The following is a 19,031-nucleotide window of genomic DNA, read 5'->3' as shown; positions in this document are numbered from 1 at the left end:
CTTTCGCTTTTGTTTGCGAAAGCACAACCGTCGCTCTCTTCGCCCGCACACGCGCCGCCGAACACGCCTCCAGCCTCCTTCCACTTCGAAGGAATTCTTTGATCGTCTTCGTCGTGGTTCTCCTGCTCCCCTCTACTAGTATTGGACTGGCGTGGAGCGGAGATCCATCAAGACTCGGGGTTCGTTTCTTTTGCTGTTATAAGGAACCTGGAACCCTAACTTGCTTGGATGGATTGTTAGGCTTTAGAGAACCTTTACTTTGCTGCGAGCAATGATACCAATGCATGGCTTCCTCTATCTCTCTATTAGTTAGTTTATTAGTATTGGTATCTGGTATGGATTGCAGCCAGGAGCGGACCCAGGATAAAAACCCAGCTATAGAAAACTCTCAATTTTTTTTACACTGGCTTATAAACGTCTAAATATGCTATATATAGACATTTTCTTGCAAGTTATAAGATAATTTTATTCAAGTCCTAAAAAGAGATACTTTATCCTACAGTAACACAGCAAGTCATCACTAAATTGAACATACGTTATAAAAAGACTTTAAATCCAAATAGTTCATATTTTGCAAAAAAGATAATATTTATCCCTAACATAAATGCCATTTTCTGTGAAGAAAAAACCCATATTATTGTTAGCAATTAAAATACTAATGGAAATGGTAAACACACAAGAGGTGTAAGGTATTGGATCATTACATTTTATTTCTCCCACAGGGATCTTTCATCTTATGGAAACGATCAACAATCACTTTATCAGTAATTTCGTCCAGCAGTCCCTTTCCACGAAGCAAATTAGGCTATATACTAATGATAGGGGATATGCTTCCTTGTATCCACCGCCGGTTTAGCAAAATAACCCATTTTGTCCAGAGCAAGAAAACCATGTATCAAGGAGTATATTATCTATGTAGAGATCAAGTTCACGCTCAAGAGTCACCATATTTTTGTGATTAAAATCATCAGGATAAAGCTTAGCTAATTTCAACAACTTTTCCTTGTCAAAATAACAAAGTAAACCACTTGGGCTCAAAGCAGACCTATTGGTGGTGGTGTTGTCATCTCTTTCTTTCTTTATCAAATACTTATCCATTTTCTTTCTTCCTCCCTGTCAAATAATTGAAGTACTAACTGTAAAAATTCACAGAGAAAGCATGCTATCACAAGTACTATCAGGCCAGCACACAAGTACTTCTAATAGAATGGTTTGCCGGATTGAATTGCATAGAGAATTCCCAAACCCTACAAATTAAGCCACTATTAGTGTGCCACACTAATCCTATAATTTATTGTTAGAACCAACAGTACATGTCTGCAGTCTGATAGAGTACTAGTACGGATGGGATTGCATATTTTCACTTGATTTGACAGAAAACGCAAAGAAATCAACTGAAAAATAAGGACCGGAGAGGTCCAGGCAAACCAAATCGAGAAGTACCTGAGTTTCTGTTTACCTACGGCAGTTTAGGAGTTGGGATGGGATTGAGATGAATAAAGCTTGGGGATGGGCACTTGAGCAGAGGTTGCTGCTGCTGCACATCGGACCTACGTAGACTAGCGGTCGCGCCGCGGCTGCCGGCGGCCGGCGACCAGGCGGCGGGGCGGGCATCGACCGACAAGCGAGTGAGCAGCCACGATCAACCCATACTCGAAGCAGGTGTTGGGCGGTGGCTGACGGTTCGCTTCTTGGTTTAATCAATTTTGTTGCTATTAAATCTCCCAGAGATCGAAGAGGCAAGCAGCAGCCAGCTTCTCCTCACGTTTATCGCTGTGTTGGAGGACAAACATGCACTTGGTTTGCTTTTTCTATGGGCTTTTGGAGAACGGCCAAAGGGAGTAGGGGCACCAGCTCTAGCCTGACCGGGGGCCTGCTGGCTGGCATGAGACGTTCATACCGGGACGACTGGAACTCGAGTGGGGTCCTGGGCCCCCACTCATCTGAACGTGCGTCCGCCCCTGATTGCAGCTATGAGCCATTTCATGGCAGTTGAATCGTTGTTCTTCCTTCTTAGAAATTAAGTGGAGAAGAGAACAAGGAACATTCTCGCAGTGCTGTAGTGGTTAGATAGGCCTGCGGCAAGAGATTCACAATTTGTATGTTGATAACTTTTGGTTGTCAGAGCGTGGATGCTTTCCTGTCACTGTCACAGAACTTCACCCTTGGTGGTGCCCAGCTTTTCCATACCAGCTTCCATGAGGGGCATCGTGTAGAACCCTAGAAACTTGCCGCATAGCATGATTGCGCCGAGTAGCGGCCGTTGGCCGTCCACCTCCAGAGCAAGCGGTCTGGCTCGTTCGAGAGGGTGATGTGGCTCACAGCTTGCCAAAGGAGCAAGTATTGGCCTATCTCGTGCAGCCCCAGTGTCCCCTGGATATCGCGCGCCCAAGTGTTGTTGGCGAGCCCTTCGGCAACCGTCCGCGCTTTGCATCGCTGCTTGGGAATGCATTGGTAGAGCAGTGGGGCGAGGTCAAGGACCGATTGCCCGTTGATCCAGCGATCCTCCCAGAACAACGCAGTCATACCATTGCCGATGCTCATGGTGGTGGAGGCAAAGAACATTGCTTGCTCCTCATGTGTGAATTGCATGTCGAGACCTTGCCAGGCGCTGTCAGGGTCCACGCGGGCGAGCCACATCCATCGTATACGCAGCGCCAGCCCAGCGCGCTCAATGTCGCGGACCCCTAGGCCGCCGTACTCGATAGGTCTGCACACATGGCGCCAGTTGACGTGGCAGTGTCCGCCATTGGCGATGGCACGGCCGGCCCAAAGGAAACCTCTTAGGATCTTCTCCAGCTGCTTCAACGTTTTCTTAGGCGGGGCGAACGCGAGCAACTGGTTTACGGGGATCGCGGACAGGACGGACTTGACCAGGGCGAGCCGCCCAGCCTTGTTCATGAGCCATGTCTTCCAAGTTGGGAGTCTGGCAGCCACCGAGTCGACGAGGGGTTGCAGCTGGTTGGCAGTGGGTTGGCGTGTCGTCAGTGGAATGCCGAGGTAAGTTATGGGGAGCTGCGCTACCGGGCACCCGAGCTGAGAGGTCGCCTCGTCGGCCATCGGGTCACTATGTAGGGTAGTGGCCGAGCTCTTGGCGTAGTTCACCAGTAGCCCGCTCGCCTTGCTGAATAGGGTTAGGATTCCTTTGACGGCGGCAACATCCTCCAGCGTGGCATGGCAGAATAGCATAACATCATCTGCATAGAGAGAGATCGCCAGGATGGGGCGCCTGGGATGGAGCTGCCGCAGGATGCCGGCGTCCATAGCCCGGCGCATCAGCCTGCCAAGCATGTCCACGGCGAGCATGAAGTGCTGAGGGGACACGGGGTCGCCCTGTCGCAGGCCACCACAGTGCCATATGGGGGGCCTGGTTCTCCATTCAGCAGGACGGGGGTGCTCGATGTCGAAAGCAGGATCGCGAGCCACTCCAGGAATCTGTCTCCGAACCCATATTGTCGCAAGACCTCAAAGAGAAATGGCCAGGATATGGTGTCGAAGGCACGCGTTAAGTCAAGCTTCAGCATGACCCGTGGAGCCTCGAGCTGATGTAGCATCCGTAGAGATTGCTTGACGAGGATGAAGTTGTCGTGGAGGCTCCGGCCCTGGATGAATGCGTTTTGATTCCGACTGACCAGAGCATCCAGCCTGGGAGCGAGGCGTAACGAGAGGACCTTGGCGAAGATCTTGGCCACAAGATGTATCAAGCAAATCGGTCGGTAGTCGCTTAGCTGCTGGGCATCGGCTTGCTTGGGAAGCAGGGTCATCAGGGCTTGGTTCAGCTTGTGGAAGCCGCGGCCCCTCATCTCGAACAGCTGCTGGAGGACGTCCATGAAGTCTTGTCGAACAGTGGTCCAGCATGCCCGCAAGAATTCAGCAGTGAACCCATCAGGTCCCGGCGCCTTGCGGGCGGGGAGGCGTTTGATCGCGTCCCAGACCTCCTCCACGGTGAATGGTGCATCCAGACTGGAGAGGTCGCATGGCTCCATGAGCTGGTCCAACTCAAGCGTGAGCTCCCGGTTGGCAGCCGAGCCCAGGATCCTGTCAAAGTGCTCGAATGCAGCCCGCGCCATCATGTTCTGGTCGGTGAGTATGTGCCCATCCACGGCAAGGCTGTATATTCGATTCTTCTGTCGGCGGAAGGAGCATTGCCGATGGAAGAAACCAGTATTGGTGTCGCCCTCCTTGAGCGTGGCGATGCGCGCGCGCTGCCTGGCAGTAGTGCGCTCCAGGGACGCAAGGCCAAGGTATGTGATCTTGAGGTGCTTCCTCAGCCGGTCTTCGGGCGGCGATAGAGCGCGGTCCTCCTGGGCCTTGTCGAAGCGTGATATGAGCTCGCGGGAAATGGCCATTCGGTCCCGAATGTTGCCGGTAGACTTGGCACTCCAGCTGGTGAGTCTACGGGCTGTGGCCTGAAGGCGCAGCATCAGGCGGTGAAAGGGGTCCGGGTCGTAAGCCGAGCCCCAGGCCGCGGCCACCGTGTCATGAAATCCATCGAGCCTGAGCCAGAAATCCTCAAAGTGGAAGCGCCTGTACGCCCTGGGCATGGGTGCGCAGTCCAACAACAGTGGGCAATGATCCGAGACGACGGACGCAAGGCAGCGGAGATGGCACTCGCCGTGCGCGTCTTCCCAGTCCGAGGTGCAGAGCACGCGGTCCAGATGCACCAGGGTAGGCGGGGACTGCTCGTTGGACCATGTAAAGCGGCGCCCGTTGAGGTAAATTTCCTTCAGGGCGAGATCGTTGACAAGGCGGTGAAACCTGCCCATCATTCGCCTGTTCAAGTTGCCATTGCTCTTGACCTCGTCGTGTAGGATGAGGTTGAAGTCGCCGCACAACATCCATGGCCCTGAGCAGGCCGTACGGATCTCCCGGAGCTCTTGCAGGAACGCAATTTTGTTCATGTCATCTTGGGGTCCATACACAACCGATAGCCACCAGGGTACGCCCGTGGGCATGGTCACCGTGGCAGTGAGGGCGTTCGTGGTGAACAGAGGGTGTGTGATAGATACAACCCTGCTTTTCCAAGCCAGAAGAATGCCGCCTCGCATGCCATTCGCCGGGAGATGTGTAATCGTCAAATTCTGAGCCAAGGGTGTCGAGCACAACAGACGGAGGCAGCAGTGGTGTCCAACAGCGAGCGAGCGGCAAAGCGCCGGGCGCATGCGTTAAGGCCACGCACATTCCACACGACTATCCTAAAGTCGTGATCCATGGACACTGGATCGACGAGCGAGATAGTGTGCCTCTCCTAGGCTTCACATGCAACCTCAACACATGCCGATGTGGTCGGTAGGCTGGTCAGGCCCTCCGGGATCTCTCGATCGACCAGGGTGGCAATGGCCTTGAGCACCGCGAGTGGGATGGGCGTTGCAAACATGCCCTCGTAGGTTTGCATCTCGGCGGATGAGATCTTCTGGTTCGTCCCTATCATCCCCAGGGTGCGCAAGATCTGGACGTGCGCGCGTCTTTCGGCTGTGGGGGGTGCCGCCGTCGGGGATGAGGTGGTCGCAGAGCGGCCGCAGTGGGGGGCGAAGTTCAGGGGCCTGCGCGGCCTCTTCCCAGGCGTCGGCAAGGCCGCGGCGATGTGCTTGGCTGCAGCGGCCAGGAATTCGCCGAACGTCAAGGATTGCGACACGGGGGCGCGGGCCCGTCATCGTCTCATGGTGATCGGCGGGGAAGCGAAATGCCCCTCAGTAGGTGGGCTTGGGCCCTGGCGATTGGTGGCATGCGTGCGGGCTTCAGCTTCCGTGCTGGGCTTGCCAGGGCTTGCTGGGCCTGGGGCCTTTGCAGGATTGTCACCGGGGGTGGTGAACTGGTGGCTTCTGCAGGAGGGACCGCTCTCGTGGCGGGGCACGCATCCGCATTCCCAGTGGTGCGCTCGTGGGTCCCGCAAGACCGGTCCGTAGGGGCAGACAAGCCCACGTCAGGTGGGGATGCTGGCGAGCAGCCGCTTTGCCCCGACAAGCTAGCCGTCACGGGCTGCGAGTCTGGCACCTCGCTCAGTTCGGGCAGGTCCCGACAACTCCTTGGATCATGCGAGCCAGATGCGGGGTCCACGCCATCGTCCTCGGGGGTTGGAGTAGTGTTTGAATCTCCGGATCCTTCTTTGGCGTTTGCCGCCAATGGGAGTGCCGCTTGGCCCAGGGCGGGGTTATGCGTTGATGGGATGCGCAGATGTAGCGATCTGGGGGCCACCCGCTGGCCCCTCCTGCTCGGTCTTGGTATCTCCAACAGCAGCTGCAGCAAAGCCAGTCTGGTCCGCGGCCAAAGCCCGCCTTTGCCTTCCTTTGCCCTTTCCTTCTCTGGCGCAGTGACGCGGGTTGGTGGGGCCTTGCTGATCCAACCGGCCGTGCTGACCTGGCCACGGGGCCATGGAGCATCTCCCAACGCGTACGGATGGCGGCGCGGGCCATGCATGCGCGACGAACACGCCATTAGCGCACGCGGAGCGGCCGCCAGCGCGCCAACCCAGGGTGTCGACAGCCATGCCGTCCGCATGTCCAGCAGGCGGCGCTTGCGGCCGCGGCGACGTGCCCGACTAGGGCCATTGCCTCGAGCATGGTCGTGGACGTCTCCGGCGCCGCCTCCGTCACCGCCTCCATCACCACTCCAGGTCCATTGTTCCCCTGATCGCTAGGGGCAGGGGCTCCGATCATCTCCGCCCGAGCAAGAGCAATGGAGATTGGGTAGGTGAGGGTCCTGATGGTTGGGGCTTCTGAATGCACCCTTGCGGGAATCTGCTCCACAATCTCCAGAACAGCGGCGCGGCGGATGTTGGCCGGATCATGCGCGCGCCCTGCCAGCCGGAATGTGGCCATGTCCTCTCTGGAGCGCGTGTTGGGGTGAAGCCGCTCGATCCAGCAGCTCTCCCCAAGGATGTGCTCGGCAGTCGAGAGGTGCCAGGCCTGAGCGGAGATGCCCCGAAGCTCAAGCTCGACGCGATACTCGAATTGGTCAGAGCCCGCATGGGCCAGCTTGCTCCACGGGCGGACAGAGAGGGTGAACCGTGGGGAGCTGATGAAGTGGTCCCCATTGAGGCGACACATAATCATGCGCGAGCTGAACAGGATCAGGAAATCCTCAGGGTGGTGAGCGTGAACTGTGAAGTCGCCGTCTTCGAGCTCGAGGGAGGTCAGGAGCACATCAGCAACCTCGGCGGCTGACACGGTCGGCCTGTTGCCGGTGATGGAGGCCACCATTGCTCGGGACAGGACCTTTTCAGCCTCCATCTCGACTGAATGCGACATGATTATCCTCACCGGCTCCGGCGCGCGTGCCAAGGGCGCAACGGCCATCGGGGCGGCGGGAGGGGGCGGAGGGCTGCGCGGCCCGGGGCGCCCGCGCCCGAGCAGCAGGGCGAGCGCGTTCGGGGTCGGCCCGGGCAACTCTCCGGCGCCGGGGGTCGCAGGAGCGTGAGTCGTGCCCGGATTCCAGGCAGCGGCGGCACCGGATGTCGTTGGTGCAGTCCCGAACACGATGACCGGGGTCGAGGCAGCGGAAGCAAAGTCCAGCGACCTCTTCCGGGGATGGGCTGCGCCGTTGGCGTGGAGGCGAACTGGGCTCGTCGTCTTGGCGGGGAAGGCGGCGACGGTTCCGGCGCCGCGGTTGCTGGAAGCTGTCAGCGTCGACCTGGACGTCGCCAGGGGCGCGGTGCACCTCGGACCGGGGGCCGAGGCGGCTCGCAACGGGTTGTCGAGGCGGGTCGACGGCACGTGCAGGGGCGAGGAGAGCGAGCGGCGCGGAGACAGCCGGTGGTGTGCGTGCGACATCGCTGTACGAGCGGGCCGAGGACTCGCTCTCTGAATCGTACCAGCGGTCGCCGGAGGACACGCGGTCGTCGGAGAGGGTCGCTCGGGGCTCTACAGGGTCAGCACTTGGGGCCGCCATGGCTAGGCGAGGGGTTGGGTGGGCTGATGGCGGGGATTCGCCGGCGGCGGGGCTGGTGGGCGGGAGGGCTAGGAGGAGCGGGGAGGGAGGGGCACGAGCGGGCTCATCCGCCGCATCAGATTCCCCAAGTATGTTTTCAAAGGCAGCTACCATCATCAGGTGGTTCATGGGAGAAAGGGCGTGCACTCGTAATAGGCCTCAGCAGTAATTACAGGTGGTAGCATCCACTTGCAGGTCCCTTTTAACTATCTAAGTGTAGGCTGTTTTGGCAAGAATTTATGGGTTACATCTAATGCGGGTATGTTAACAAAGAGAACTTGTTTAGCGTCGTACCATCTTTGGATTTTCATATGGGACACTAAATTAGAGAAACTACTAGGACAACAATTCAGGCTAGTATAACCCTAATTGAGGGCAAGGTTTTTGAGTCGATGAGTCGACGAGTCGCTCAGGGGCGGCGACTCTAGACTAGTTGTGACTAGTCTAGACTCATGGTCGACGAGTCGACATGCGACGAGTTGACGTGAGTTATGCAGTAGGCAGTAGGTACAATAAAATTACCATACAGAAGCACTATCCTGTATCATCTCTTTTCCTTTTGCTCTGATCTGCTCTAGACCTCTAGTGCTTCTGCTTGGTAGCTCAGGGGAGGAGCAGACCAGCAGCAGCAACCATGGAAGGAGGGGAGGAGCAGACCACCAGCAGCAGCAACCAGAGGAGGGACGGAGCAGATATGCAGCAGCAACCAGGGGAGGAGGGGAGGAGCAGCAAGCCAGCAACCATGGGCGGCGGCGGTTGCCAAGGAAAGGGTTGGGTCAGGGAGGAGGGGGAACTGCTTCGATCTAGGTTTCCAGCAAGCAAGATTAGAGAAAAAAAATTGAGTCGTTCGACCCAGAAAACACGACGAGTCGTGACTAGTCGTGACTAGTCGCTCGAGTCGCTCGACTCATACCATGAGTCGAGTCGCTAGGCTGAGTCGACCCTGCCAGTGTGACTCATCGACTAGTCGACGACTAGTCGCGACTAGTCGAGCGACTCGAAAACAGAGATTGAGGGTAATACCTGGCATGTGGGAGTATTGATAACTTTCTAGTAGCAGTGTCTTCTGCGAGAATGTGAAGAAAAAATGACATCTCGTACTTAGAAAATTAAATTGAATAATTTAGAAGTTAAATATAACTGTGCGTATGGCAGGTGACTCGTTATTTCGCCCTGATTACTTCAGTCACGTGCAGTCATAAGCGGTATCTTAATTATAGTTGCCAAACAGAAGAAAATTGGACAATATAACATGTCACTCTCTAGGATAATAATTGTGTCAAGTTTATATCAAAACTAATTGGACATGTTCTTTTATATTCATGGAACTTCTAGCCCAAGAAACTGTGGACCAGAAAAGCACAATCATAAATGTTATTTCAAGTTTGTTATTGTTTCATTTTTGCAATGATTGAAGGGCGCAATCTATTGCAGCCGTTACTGTTCCTTTTCAGATTTATTCGGCCCAATCTTCTAGACGTACACTGGTGATTTTATTTTAATCATGTATGGACAGCTTTGTGAGTTTTAATGCCATATCAGGTATGATATAAGTTCGTGGTAGGCTACAAAAGATGAAATCATGGTTAGCATTAATACTACCCACAACAGGAGTAACATGAGTGGTAATATCACACATATCTATGTAAAATAGATGATGTGGCAGCTAATTAATGGGGAGAGAGACAAATTGAGTAACATAGCTAGTTACTCATACTATGAGTAACATCACACATACGAAGACAAGATGAGTCTACAACATAATAAATGAAGTGTTGCATGACACCACACATATGTTACTCCCCACTATAGAGGTAGTAACATATTTTATGTGTAGTCTTCACTATGGCTAGTCTAACACATTTTATGTTTCTGGAGTAGGCGACTTCTCTCAAAATCCTTTGCCCTCCTAGAGTCGTAGTATCCCTCTTTACCCTCTGGCCTATCCCTACCATGTTTTATCCAAACATGTTGTTCTTGCCCTACTTTCTTACTTACTTACTTACAAAGCCTTTTATCCCAAACAAGTTGGGGTAGGCTAGATATGAAACCCTTTCACAAGGACTTCCCAGGAGGTCACCCATCCTAGTACTACTCTCGCTCAAATGGGTTTCATATCCAAAAGACTGGCTAGTTTTTACGTTGGCTCGCCAAGCCTATCACAACCCTTAGATATGAAACCCTTTCACGAGGACTTCCCAGGAGGTCACCCATCCTAGTACTACTCTCGCTCAAATGGGTTTCAAACCATGGGACTGGCTAATTTTTACGTTGGCTCGCCAAGCCTATCACAACCCTCCTCCTTTACCCGGGCTTGGGACCGGCTATGCCTAGAAGACATAGGCGGAGTTTCTTGCCCTACCTTCATGTTGCACTTTAATTTATTCCAATGTCAGACTAGGGATTTATTCCAGGTAAATACTTTATTAACGGTGTGAGATCTGAGATCTGCTTTAGACATATAGTTTGTTGCTACATCTGGGATTATTTGTTGTCCCAATTTTTCAAATAATGATGTTGTCTTTGCACCATACCTGGAGCATTTTGTGATGGACCTACTGCTACATCTCTGATGAGTGGCAACCACAGTGTTTCTGATGGGAGTTTGATGATCGGAGGTAGAAATATAGATAAGAATTGGGGCAAAAATATAGGTTTTGCTTTACTTGTGCCTCCCTCTTGTGTGATGGACCTACTGCTACATCTCTGATGAGTGGCAACCACAGTGTTTCTGATGGGAGTTTGATGATCGGAGGTAGAAATATAGATAAGAATTGGGGCAAAAATATAGGTTTTGCTTTACTTGTGCCTCCCTCTTGTGTGTGCTTGGTTGCTGGGTTACATAGCTACTTTATGCCATTACTCTCAGAGATGCATGGCTAGAATTGAAGGGTGAAATGAGTCCAAAATATATCAGGACGTCATATTTCACCATTCCCGAGCCCATAAGGTTAGTAGTTGAACTCAATTAGTTGACCTAATCCACCTGTGCAAGAGCCCCACTTACCGAAAAAGGCTTTCGGCTCGCTTTATAAATAAAGCAAACGCAAGAGCCCCACTTTAGCTTGACTTCCCTCTTATCGCTTGCTACCGTTGCTAGACTGACACTCTATTGCCTGATGTTGAGTAGCATCCATGCCAAATTTGTGTGTGTTACTTCTTACCAATTGCAGATAATATTGACTTACCATCCTAGAAACAGTAATAATAGTTGGTCAACCATTACATCTGGAGCGGGCGTAAACGATGATACCGGACATGAAAAATCCTAGCCTCCCCAACCGCTTCCGCTGGAGGTCGACCCCGCGAGGCCAGCTGGATGGAGTCCATCCCTTTGCTGGCTCCGGCGGCCTCCGTGGTCTGTCGTTTGCGAGGTCCTATGCTGAGAGGATCTCACGTCTCCCGAGTCGGACTCTCACACCGTGGCCCCTCACCGTGGCCTTCGCTTCGAGATCCATTGGTTTCCGCCGCATGAGGAGCCCGCACCTGCCCTTTGGGAGATGGTGCGCAACCGCCTGCCACGACGACCTGTGAGTGCTGCCTCATTGCTAGCCTGGAGCGTAGCGCTCTGCCGCCCCTTCCCTGCCATCCTCGGGCTGAGTGCAGGCATGATGTGCGTTGCAAGCGCTGCTGCTTCTATGTTCATATCGCCCGGGCCTGCATGCTCCCACGCACCTCCTCCTAGCGCTTCCCTGCGGGCCAAGCGCCCGTGCTCGCGTTCATCCGGGTCATCTGCGTGTAGTGCGGACCCGCCCGCGCCACAACATTTGGGGTAGGACCCAGCAGCCCCACCCCCTGGGTCTGAGTCCGCGCCTCCCTCACTCCTTGGACCGCCGTAGTCAGGATCTTCCATCTTGCCTCTTTTGTTTGTGTCCACCTCCAGGGCACTCTCGTCCCGTCGCACGATCACAACCATGTCCGGCCACCCTTGTCTTCGCCTTTCGAGAGTGTTATGCTTCATTCCACGCTTTTCGGAGATTGAGGCGGCTGAGGTCTCCCTCCCGCGTGCGCTGCTCACCATGGTTGCGGCCGACAACGTTCGCTCGCCATGTTTCCGCCTCATCCTCCACCCCTAGAGCCGTCTGGCCGGCGCTGAGCCCATCCAACTCCTCTTCAAGGTCCCCCACCCTTGGAGCCGTCTGGCGAGCCTCAAGAAGGTCACTCACATTATTAGGGACTTCCTTTGGCATGACCGTAAGGAGGCTAGCGTCGGCATTTGCTTCGTCACTTGGCCTAGTGTGTACCTTCCTCTCGCTCTTGGAGGCCTTGACGTCCGTGATCTTCTATGCACTGGGATCGCCCTTAGTGTTAGGTGGCTTTGGCTCAAGGCCACTGATCCCTCCCGACCATGGCACCTCCTCCCACTGCCATGCGAGCCGGAGGTCCGCGACATCTTTCGGGCTTCTATCACGTGGACGATTGGTAATGGGCGGACCTGCCGATTCTAGACAGACCATTGGCTCAATGATCAGTCAATTGCCGACATTGCTCCAACCCTCATCACCCCAGTTCCTCGTTGATGCTTCAAACGCCGCCTGGTGCGCAAGGGAATTCCCCTCTGGACCTGGATCCACGACATCCGAGGCGTCCTGGGGCCTGCTGCTTCCGTCGAGTACGTCGATGTGTAGCGGCGCCTGCAGAATGTCACTCTTTCATCTATGCCGGATACCATTCATTGGCGCTGGACTGACAATGGACTCTACACTGCCAGATCATGCTACCTTCCGCTGTTCAATGGCTCCATCCCTGATCCACATTGGTGGCTAACTTGGAAAAGCTGGGCACGACGAGTGTCAAATTCTTCTTATGGCTTGTCGGACAGGACAAATGTTGGACAGCCGAGGACTTGGCTCGCCGAGGCCTCCCTCACTCTTCATGCTGCATGCTCTGCGATCAAGAGCCCAAAACCATGCACCGCCTCCTCATGGGTTGCGTGATCTCCTGCCAAGGCATCAAATCCTGGCGTGGTGCGGCCTGACCACTACTTCACCAGACGGCTCCAAGTGCTTACTTAACTGGTGGGCATCGGCGACAAAATAATGTCCTTCGGGCCTCTGCAAAGGTCTAACCTCGATCATCCCTCTCTGCACTTGCTCTATCTGGAAACATCGCAATGCATGCACCTTTGATAACCGACAACTGTTCCTCCCAGACCTGGTACACTATCCAGGACGAAGCGCTCACCTGGGCGAAGGCAGGTGCCAAGGGCCTGAATAATCTGAGCCCTGTAACGTAGACATGTATGCTATCGGGGCTGAGCAACCCCTCTTCGTCTTTTGCTCCTGTGCAACTTCCTCCATACCTCTGTGTATGTGGCTAGGAGGTTGCCCACACTGTAATTTCTCACCCCTCTATAAATGGAATGATACACACCATGCGTATTTTGCAGAAAAAAAATCAGTAGCATGTAACAGTATATGCTTGCATGGTTTTCTGTTGGAAGGAGGAACAACGACGGCGGTAATCCGCATCTACCCAACCATAAATCATCCCCCTCTCATTCATTTTATTAGCCCCATGCTATAATATCTTCCAGCGTGGAGGTTCTTAAAAAACCTAGACCAATAGATGTGAATGTTTACCCCTAAAATTCCTCTTTTTTCCTTAGTTCCACATTAATTAGTGAGAAACCATACATGCATGTCTGCATGTGCACTTAGCATCAGCTGGTGAGAAACCAAATCATCAAGGACCAAAGGAGAGGACGGTTGCACAGGCAAGGAGGGAACTAATAGTGGTGTGCTTAGAAATTGAAATTAACCAAAATTTGGAGATGAGACCAGAAAAATGGACCGGAGGGACCTATCTGCATGCCCCACAGATTTGCTAGTTAAGTTCAATCTTATTAGATGTAGTTCTGACTTTCTGGACCTCATTTACATAGAGTTGTGACCTTACCAGTTGTTATTGTTAGAGTTATATTAGTGATGTCTTTTGACCTTTTGCATTTAGTCTCTTTGCATCCTCCTGTAGCCTTTTGACATCCTCATGTATGTGTATATATGTTGGCTTTGGCCTCCTAATAATACAAGTTGCTGTTTCTAACATGGTATTATATCATTAGTTTTTTTTATGCACGTGCAACTCGTGCATCCTCCGATCCATCTCATTCTCACGTCCGCCGGTACTCCTGGCCGTCGCTGTCTTCTTCCCTGCCGGCAGCCACTGCTCCTTCCCCGTGGCTTTCCGTTGCTGCTTCACCGCACCCGCCCGCTGGTTGGATCTCCTCTGCCACCAAGGAGCCGCTCGAGCTGCCGCTGATCTCCTCCTCTGGATCAAGTCCGCCTTGGTTGCACGTCTGTCGGCCGCCTCCTCCTCCCGGCTCGCGGCCCCGGACTTCTCCGCCGGCCGCCGCCTCCTCCCGGCCGAGGGCTAGCGACTTCTCCACCGGCCGCTGCCATCAATCCCTTCCTCTGGTTGGAGAGAAGACGAGGGGAACTTCGATCCGACATCCAGATCGGGACGCCCGTCTCCCAATTCGGCCGCCCTCGATCGGGGCGCTCTTGCTCGTGCTCGTCCTATGGATCGAGCGCCCTCGCTGCCGCTTCTTCTTCTGGTTTCGGCCGTTGGCTGCTTGCCTCGCGCGTGAATGCTGGTTGCTCTTCGTTCAGCCCACTGGGTGCACGTCTGCCTTTTGGGTTGATTCTGTTGGTTGTTCCTTGGTGTTTTAAAAAAAAGAGAGAAAAAAAAGAGTACTAAAAAAATTGATATGGCGTTTACACCAGGCCTGCATTCCCGTCGCTGCATGAAGACTTCTGACGGTGTTCTGTATATTGATCCCGTCTCACACATGCGCCGTCGCTCGGTGCTTGGTGCTCGTCCGTCTGTGACTTTGTCCTCTATGGCGTCTTCAGCAGGCTGTGATGGTCGTTATTCGTCGACTCTTCTCGCGGCTTTTGACCATGATGGTGGTGCATGCTCTACATCGACTCCTGTCGCGGTTTCCGCGCGCATCGATGACCGCTCCGCGCGCGGCGGTGACCACTCTATGCTGACTCCTCTCGCGGCTTCCGAGCACGGTGGTGACCGCTCTACGTCGACTCCCCATGTGGCTCTATGTCGACTCGCTACTCTCGGTCGACTCCACGCGACTTCCATGGGTGGTGGCGACTGCCTATGTTTTTAAGGCGGTAAAGCGTCATAAGGCGGAGGAGGGCCGCTCTGACGCCTAAGCGCCAAGGCGAGGCGGTAAGGCGAGGCAAGGCGACGCCTTAAACATTGCAGGAAAAGAGTCATCAATAGGTCTGCACATATTAATACTAGAAAAAGAGCAATGGCTGAGAGATGGGCCACTACTTATGCACCTCCGAGTGGCCCAAAAGCCCATCTAGTGGCCATATACACCCCCGTGACCTAATTCCACTATCTCCTTCCCTTCTTTCCCACCACAGCCGCCACGAAGCCATACCCTTCTGGTCCTCCCTCCCTCCTCTTCATGGCCCCACCCTTCTCCCTCACAGCAGCAAGCCCCAGGAGCCCCCAGTCCTCCCTCCTCTTCATGGTGCCGGGAGACAGCGGGGCCGTCATCTCCAAGCCCCAGGAGCAGCCAGAACTAGGGCAGCCACAGCCGTACACTTCATGTCTGTCTAAGGCGGGGTAGACGCCTTGCCATCCTGGGGCGCCTTGACGCTTAGGCGACGACTAGGCGACGCTTAGGCGACGCCTTAAAAACATAGGCGACTGCTCATCGTCGTCAGATGTTTCTACGTCGACCTCTTCTACCGAAGCTTCTGCCGTGTCCCTGTCTACGCGTGAGATTGCACAGCTGCGATGCCTGCTTGATGCTTGGGATTCTTCACCGACAGTTTCTACAGGTTATGTGACTAACTCTTCTGGCATTGAGAAACCACCTTCAACTCATTCAGGTACATCCCCATGGATTCTTGATACTGGAGCTTCTTTTCATATGACTCATGATTCTTTCACTTTGACCTCCGTTCGACCTGTCGAGTCTCCTGTTCGTGTTCTTACGGCTGATGGCACTCCCCTCCCTGTAGCTAGTCGAGGCACCCTCAGCACTTCTTCATTTCATGTTCCCTCTGTCACTCATGTTCCTCGGCTTACCATGCAACTGATATCCGGTGGTCAGATTGTTGACTCTAGTTGTATGGTCATTCTTGACTTTGATTCGTGTTCTGTTCAGGATCGTCGCACAGGTGCTCTGCTTGGTGCTGGCCCTCAACGCTCCGATGGTCTTGGGAGCTTGACTGGCTTCGTCTTCCCTCCGTTGCCACCGCCGCCAGTCTCGCAGCCCCTATAGCTGCATCTACCAGCTCTTTTCAGCAGTGGCATCATCATCTTGGCCATTTATGTGGTTCTCGTCTCGTCTTTGGTTCATCACGGTGTTCTGGGGTCTGTCTCCGGTAATGCGTCGTTGGATTGTCTGGGTTGTAGACTCGGTAAGCAGATTCAGCTGCCCTACCCTCACAGTGAGTCGGTGTCCGAGCGTCCTTTTGATCTCGTTCACTGATGTTTGGGGTTCGGCTCCCTTCGCTTTGAAAGGTGGTCATCGCTACTATATTATCTTTGTAGACGATTTTTCTCGGTACACTTGGATCTATTTCATGTCTTCTCGTAGTGAGGTCTGATCTATATACAAAAAATTTGCTGCCATGGTTCACACCTAGTTTTCCACTCCTATTCGTGTTTTTCGCGCAGATTCAGCTGGTGAGTATATCTCTCATGCACTGCGAGGATTTCTTGCTGAGCAGGGTACTCTTACTCAGTTCTCTTGCCCTGGTGCTCATGCTCAGAATGGTGTGGCTGAGCGCAGGCATCGTCACCTTCTTGAGGAGGCACGTTTGATGATGATCGCCGCCTCTCTTCCGCCTCACTTTTGGGCTGAGGTTGTTACCGCTTCCACCTATCTCATCAACATTCAACCTTCTACTGCTCTATAGGGTGGTATTCCTCTTGAGCATCTTTCTGGTCATCCTCCTGATTATTCAGCGCTTCGTTTGTTTGGTTGCGTTTGATATGTTTTGCTTGCCCCTCGTGAACGCACCAAACTGACCGCTCAGTTTGTTGAGTGTGTCTTTCTCGGATATAGTGATGAGCATAAGGGCTATCGATGTTGGGATCTCATCGGTCGCTGGATGCGTATTTCCCGGGATGTGACTTTTGAGGAGTCTCGTCCCTTCTACCCGCGTCCATTCTCCTCGGCTTTTTCAGCACAGGACATCTCTTTTCTTACGTTTCCGGACTCACCTACCTCTGTGCCCAGCATTCCTATTCCTCGTCCTGCTGTTGCAGATCCGATGCCGTCTTCTCCTACAGTTTCTTCTCATCACATGACTCTCCACCTTCATCATCGATACCTTCCCCTTCTCCACCTTCATCACCGATACCTTCCCCTTCTCCATCGTCATCATCGATACATTCGCCGTCTCCACCTCCAGTGATTCCACCTCTTCCCTCCTTTCCTTTCCATTATACTCGTCGTCCATGTGTTGCGGATAAATCCATTGACGAGCCATCTACTTCTGGTGCGTCCTCCTCATCTCAGCCGACTTATGGTCTTCAGGCTCGGCCTTGCCCTCCCCCTGACTGCTATTCTCCTAGTCGATATGGTCTTTCGGCTGTACTTGAGCCTACCTCTTATCGCGATGCTATTGTTCATCCTGAATAGCAGTTTGCGATGGCAGAGGAGCTTCCTGCTCTTGAGCGCACCGACACGTGGGATCTTGTTTCTCTTCCTTCCGGTGTTCGTCCCATCACTTGTAAGTGGGTCTACAAAGTTAAGACTCGCTCCGATGGTTCTCTTGAGCGTTACAAAGCTCGTCTTGTGGCTCGTGGCTTTCAGCAGGAGCATGGTCGTGATTACGATGGGACATTTGCTCCTGTGACCCATATGACCACTAGCCGCACACTTTTCGCTGTGGCCTCTATTCACCATTGGTCTGTTTCTCAGCTTGATGTTAGAATGCCTTTCTTAATGGTGAGTTGCGTGAGGAGTTTTATATGCAGCCACCACCAGGGTATTCTGTTCCTGATGGCATGGTATGTCGTTTTCGTCGCTCTCTTTATGGCCTTAAGCAAGCCCCTTGTGCCTGGTTTGAGCGTTTTGCATCTGTGGTGACCGCCGCTGGTTTTTCAGCGAGTGCTCATGATCCGGCGCTGTTTGTCCACCTTGCAACTCGTGGTCGGACTCTTCTTCTTCTATATGTTGATGACATGATCATCACTGGCAATGACCCTGAGTACATTGCCTTTATCAAGGCCCATCTCGGTGAGCGGTTTCTTATGTCCGATCTTGGTCCTCTTCGTTACTTTCTTGGGATTGAGGTTTCCTCCCACCTCTGATGCCTTTTTTATTTCCCAAGAAAAGTATATCCAGGATCTTCTTACTCGTGCGGCTCTTAGTGATGAGCGCACTGTTGAGACTCCTATGTAGCTCAATGTTCACCTTTGCGCTTCTGATGGTGAGCCCTTGTCTGATTCGACACGTTATCGTCATCTTGTTGGGAGTCTTATCTATCTCGCTGTCACTCGTCCGGATATCTCCTATCCTGTCCATATCTTGAGTCAGTTTGTTTCTTCTCTCACTTTGGTGCACTACTAGTCACCTTCTTCGTGTTCTACGATATCTTCGTGGCATGATCTCTCACCATCTTTTTTTTCCCGCTCCAGCTCGTTACAGCTCCAGGCCTATTCGGATGCTAAGTGGGCTAGTGATCCTACGGATCGCCGTTCACTTTCTGCTTACTGTGTTTGTCTTGGTGGTTCTCTCATTGCCTGGAAGACGAAGAAACAGACTGCAGTTTCCCGTTCGAGTGCAGAGGCTGAGTTGCGAGCTATGTCTCTTCTGGCAGAGGTGACTTGGTTACGATGGTTACTGGAGGATTTTGGTGTTTATGTTACTACACCTACCACCCTTTTGTCAGACAGTACAGGTGCTATCAGTATTGCACGGGATCCCGTGAAGCATGGGCTTACCAAGCATATTGGCGTTGATACTTCTTATGTGCGCGCTGCTGTGCAGGATCATGTTGTTGCTCTTCAGTATGTGCCTTCTGAGTTACAGCTAGCAGACTTCTTCACGCAGGCTCAGACTAGAGTGCAACATGGATTTCACCTTTCCAAACTTAGTGTTGTGGATCCAACAT

The 19,031-nt window shown here is 53.2% G+C and overlaps 1 protein-coding gene across 5 annotated transcripts in view; it reads left to right on the top strand.

The window, feature by feature from the left end:
• Positions 1 to 19,031, top strand: part of LOC119295834 — a 36,361-nt gene that overhangs the window by 499 nt on the left and 16,831 nt on the right. For 4 of the 5 annotated variants that reach the window (XM_037574280.1, XM_037574279.1, XM_037574278.1 and 1 more), the window contains exon 1: positions 7 to 179. The exons of the other annotated variant lie outside the window; for it this stretch is intronic. The gene's annotated coding sequence lies outside the window, so the exon portion shown is untranslated. Of the gene's footprint in view, positions 1 to 6; positions 180 to 19,031 lie in introns of those variants that run through there. 5 annotated transcript variants of the gene reach the window in all.

The sequence above is a fragment of the Triticum dicoccoides genome, chromosome 4B (assembly GCF_002162155.2).
Source record: "Triticum dicoccoides isolate Atlit2015 ecotype Zavitan chromosome 4B, WEW_v2.0, whole genome shotgun sequence".
In the NCBI taxonomy this organism is placed as follows: domain Eukaryota; kingdom Viridiplantae; phylum Streptophyta; class Magnoliopsida; order Poales; family Poaceae; genus Triticum; species Triticum dicoccoides.
Note: the sequence above shows the minus strand (reverse complement) of the source record. Positions and strands in the feature narration are given on the sequence as shown.